Consider the following 5,493-nt stretch of genomic DNA (forward strand, 5'->3'; position numbering starts at 1 on the left):
GCATTGGTCTTGTTGCTTTGAAAAGCTTGGACATTGTTGTTCAACTTTAATAATCTAAGACTGCAAGGCCTGAGACTTATTGTGTCTGAATCTGCATCGCAAGATTGAGGGAAAAGAGTATATTTGTACTTGTTAAAAATCACTAGCTTTCCTCATTCGGACAGGTTCACAACTTGGATGTCTGTTGTTCCGAAGCAAAATCTGTATGATGTCAAAGAGGGTCGTTTAATTTCATTAGCTCAGCTAATTCGTACATGTTTGCAATTTCCCTAAATAAGGCATGGTCTTGTTGCTTTGAAAAGCTTGGTACTTGTTGTTCTACTTTAATAATCTAAGACTGCAAGGCCTGAGAATTATTGTGTCTGAATCTGCATCGCAAGATTGAAGGAAAGAGTATCTTCATTGTACTTGTTAAAAATCACTAGCTTTCCTCATTCGGACAGGTTCGTACAGCAAAGTCTGTATGATGTCAAATAGGGTCGTTTAATTTTATTGGCTCAGCTAATTGGTACATGTTTGCAATTTCCCGAAATAAGCCATTGGTCTTGTTGCTTTGAAAAACTTGGACATTGTTGTTCACCTTTAATAATCTAAGACTGCAAGGCCTGAGAATTATTTTGTCTGAATCTGCATCGCAAGATTGAAGGAAAGAGTATCTTTGTACTTGTTAAAAATCACTAGCTTTCCTCATTCGGACATGTTCACAATTTTGATGTCTGTTGTTGCGAAGCAAAATCTGTATGATGTCAAAAGAGGGTCGTTTAATTTCATTAGCTCAGCTAATTCGTACATGTTTGCAATTTCCCTAAATAAGGCATTGGTCTTGTTGCTTTGAAAAGCTTGGAACTTGTTGTTTAACTTTAATAATCTAAGACTGCAAGGCCTGAGAATTATTGTGTCTGAATCTGCATCGCAAGATTGAAGGAAAAGAGTATCTTTGTACTTGTTAAAAATCACTAGCTTTCCTCATTCGGACAGGTTCACAACTTTGATGTCTGTTGTTGCGAAGCAAAATCCGTATGATGTCAAAGAGGGTCGTTTAATTTCATTAGCTCAGCTAATTCGTACATGTTTGCAATTTCCCTAAATAAGGCATTGGTCTTGTTGCTTTGAAAAGCTTGGTACTTGTTGTTTAACTTTAATAATCTAAGACTGCAAGGACTGAGAATTATTGTGTCTGAATCTGCATCGCAAGATTGAACGAAAGAGTATCTTTCTTTGTACTTGTTAAAAATCACTAGCTTTCCTCATTCGGACAGGTTCATACAGCAAAGTCTGTATGATGTCAAATAGGGTCGTTTAATTTCATTGGCTCAGATAATTCGTACATGTTTGCAATTTCCTAAATAAGGCATTGGTATTGTTGATTTGAAAAGCTTGGACATTGTTGTTCAACTTTAATAATCTAAGACTGCAAGGCCTGAGAATTATTGTGTCTGAATCTGCATCGCAAGATTGAAGGAAAGAGTATCTTTCTTTGTACTTGTTAAAAATCACTAGCTTTCCTCATTCGACAGGTTCATACAGCAAAGTCTGTATGATGTCAAATAGGGTCGTTTAATTTCATTGGCTCAGCTAATTGGTACATGTTTGCAATTTCCTAAATAAGACATTGGTCTTGTTGCTTTGAAAAACTTGGACATTGTTGTTCACCTTTAATAATCTAAGACTGCAAGGCCTGAGAATTATTTTGTCTGAATCTGCATCGCAAGATTGAAGGAAAGAGTATCTTTGTACTTGTTAAAAATCACTAGCTTTCCTCATTCGGACAGGTTCACAACTTAGATGTCTGTTGTTGCGAAGCAAAATCTGTATGATGTCAAAGAGGGTCGTTTAATTTCATTAGCTCAGCTAATTCGTACATGTTTGCAATTTCCTAAATAAGGCATTGGTCTTGTTGCTTTGAAAAGCTTGGACATTGTTGTTCAACTTTAATAATCTAATACTGCAAGGCCTGAGACTTATTGTGTCTGAATCTGCATCGCAAGATTGAAGGAAACAGTATCTTTGTAATTGTTAAAAATCTGTATGATGTGAATTAGGGTCTTTAATTTCATTGGCTTAGATAATTCGTACATGTTTGCAATTTCCCTAAATAAGGCATTGGTCTTGTTGCTTTGAAAAGCTTGGTACTTGTTGTTCAACTTTAATAATCTAAGACTGCAAGGCCTGAGAATTATTGTGTCTGAATCTGCATCGCAAGATTGAAGGAAAGAGTATCTTTCTTTGTACTTGTTAAAAATCACTAGTTTTCCTCATTCGGACAGGTTCACAGCTTTGATGTCTGTTGTTGCGAAGCAAAGTCTGTATGATGTCAAATAGTGATGTATCACATAGAATGCGTGGCATAGTGGATAAGGCGTCTGACTTCGAATCAGAAGACTGAGGGTTTGAGTCCCTTCGCGGTTGTTTAATTTCATTGGCTCATCTGATATTTTGCAATTTCCCTAAATAAGGCATGGTCTTGTTGCTTTGAAAAGCTTGGACATTGTTGTTCAACTTTAATAATCTAAGACTGCAAGGCCTGAGAATTATTGTGTCTGAATCTGCATCGCAAGATTGAAGGAAAGAGTATCTTTGTACTTGTTAAAAATCACTAGCTTTCCTCATTCGGACAGGTTTATACAGCAAAGTCTGTATGATGTAAAATAGGGTCGTTTAATTTCATTGGCTCAGCTAATTCGTACATGTTTGCAATTTCCTAAATAAGGCATTGGTATTGTTGATTTGAAAAGCTTGGACATTGTTGTTCAACTTTAATAATCTAAGACTGCAAGGCCTGAGAATTATTGTGTCTGAATCTGCATCGCAAGATTGAAGGAAAGAGTATCTTTGTACTTGTTAAAAATCACTAGCTTTCCTCATTCGGACAGGTTCACAACTTTGATGTCTGTTGTTGCGAAGCAAAGTCTGTATGATGTCAAAGAGGGTCGTTTAATTTCATCAGCTCAGCTAATTCGTACATGTTTGCAATTTCCCTAAATAAGGCATTGGTCTTGTTGCTTTGAAAAGCTTGGTACTTGTTGTTCAACTTTAATAATCTAAGACTTGCAAGGCCTGAGAATTATTGTGTCTGAATCTGCATCGCAAGATTGAAGGAAACAGTATCTTTGTACTTGTTAAAAATCTGTATGATGTGAAATAGGGTCGTTTAATTTCATTGGCTCAGCTAATTCGTACATGTTTGCAATTTCCCTAAATAAGGCATTGGTCTTGTTGCTTTGAAAAGCTTGGACATTGTTGTTCAACTTTAATAATCTAAGACTGCAAGGCCTGAGATTTATTGTGTCTGAATCTGCATCGCAAGATTGAAGGAAAAGAGTATCTTTGTACTTGTTAAAAATCACTAGCTTTCCTCATTCGGACAGGTTCATACAGCAAAGTCTGTATGATGTCAAAGAGGGTCGTTTAATTTCATTAGCTCAGCTAATTGGTACATGTTTGCAATTTTCCTAAATAAGGCATTGGTCTTGTTGCTTTGAAAAGCTTGGTACTTGTTGTTCAACTTTAATAATCTAAGACTGCAAGGCCTGAGAATTATTGTGTCTGAATCTGCATCGCAAGATTGAAGGAAAGAGTATCTTTCTTTGTACTTGTTAAAAATCACTAGCTTTCCTCATTCGGACAGGTTCACAACTTGGATGTCTGTTGTTGCGAAGCAAAATCTGTGATGTCAAAGAGGGTCGTTTAATTTCATTAGCTCAGCTAATTCGTACATGTTTGCAATTTCCCTAGGCATTCCCAAGGCATTGGTCTTGTTGCTTTGAAAAGCTTGGACATTGTTGTTCAACTTTAATAATCTAAGACTGCAAGGCCTGAGAATTATTGTGTCAATCTGCATCGCAAGATTGAACGAAAGAGTATCTTTCTTTGTACTTGTTAAAAATCACTAGCTTTCCTCATTCGGACAGGTTCATACAGCAAAGTCTGTATGATGTGAAATAATGTCGTTTAATTTCATTGGCTCAGCTAATTCGTACATGTTTGCAATTTCCCTAAATAAGCCATTGGTCTTGTTGCTTTGAAAAACTTGGACATTGTTGTTCACCTTTAATAATCTAAGACTGCAAGGCTTGAGAATTATTTTGTCTGAATCTGCATCGCAAGATTGAAGGAAAAGAGTATCTTTGTACTTGTTAAAAATCACTAGCTTTCCTCATTCGGACAGGTTCACAACTTGGATGTCTGTTGTTCCGAAGCAAAATCTGTATGATGTCAAAAAGGGTCGTTTAATTTCATTAGCTCAGCTAATTCGTACATGTTTGCAATTTCCCTAAATAAGCATGGTCTTGTTGCTTTGAAAAGCTTGGTACTTGTTGTTCAACTTTAATAATCTAAGACTGCAAGGCCTGAGAATTATTGTGTCTGAATCTGCATCGCAAGATTGAAGGAAAGAGTATCTTCATTGTACTTGTTAAAAATCACTAGCTTTCCTCATTCGACAGGTTCATACAGCAAAGTCTGTATGATGTCAAATAGGGTCGTTTAATTTCATTGGCTCAGCTAATTGGTACATGTTTGCAATTTCCCTAAATAAGCCATTGGTCTTGTTGCTTTGAAAACTTGGACATTGTTGTTCACCTTTAATAATCTAAGACTGCAAGGCCTGAGAATTATTTTGTCTGAATCTGCATCGCAAGATTGAAGGAAAGAGTATCTTTGTACTTGTTAAAAATCACTAGCTTTCCTCATTCGGACAGGTTCACAACTTTGATGTCTGTTGTTGCGAAGCAAAATCCGTATGATGTCAAAGAGGGTCGTTTAATTTCATTAGCTCATCGAATTCGTACATGTTTGCAATTTCCCTAGGCATTCCCAAGGCATTGGTCTTGTTGCTTTGAAAAGCTTGGACATTGTTGTTCAACTTTAATAATCTAAGACTGCAAGGCCTGAGAATTATTGTGTCAATCTGCATCGCAAGATTGAAGGAAAGAGTATCTTTGTACTTGTTAAAAATCACTAGCTTTCCTCATTCGGACAGGTTCACAACTTTGATGTCTGTTGTTGCGAAGCAAAATCTGTATGATGTCAAAGAGGGTCTTTTAATTTCATTGGCTCAGCTAATTCGTAAATGTTTGCAATTTCCTAAATAAGGCATTGGTATTGTTGCTTTGAAAAGCTTGGACATTGTTGTTCAACTTTAATTATCTAAGACTGCAAGGCCTGAGAATTATTGTGTCTGAATCTGCATCGCAAGATTGAAGGAAAGAGTATCTTTCTTTGTACTTGTTAAAAATCACTAGCTTTCCTCATTCGGACAGGTTCATACAGCAAAGTCTGTATGATGTAAAATAGGGTCGTTTAATTTCATTGGCTCAGCTAATTCGTACATGTTTGCAATTTCCCTAAATAAGGCATTGGTATTGTTGATTTGAAAAGCTTGGACATTGTTGTTCAACTTTAATAATCTAAGACTGCAAGGCCTGAGAATTATTGTGTCTGAATCTGCATCGCAAGATTGAAGGAAAGAGTGTCTTTGTACTTGTTAAAAAT

The sequence above is a fragment of the Oncorhynchus masou genome, unplaced genomic scaffold (assembly GCF_036934945.1).
Source record: "Oncorhynchus masou masou isolate Uvic2021 unplaced genomic scaffold, UVic_Omas_1.1 unplaced_scaffold_2329, whole genome shotgun sequence".
NCBI lineage: Eukaryota > Metazoa > Chordata > Actinopteri > Salmoniformes > Salmonidae > Oncorhynchus > Oncorhynchus masou.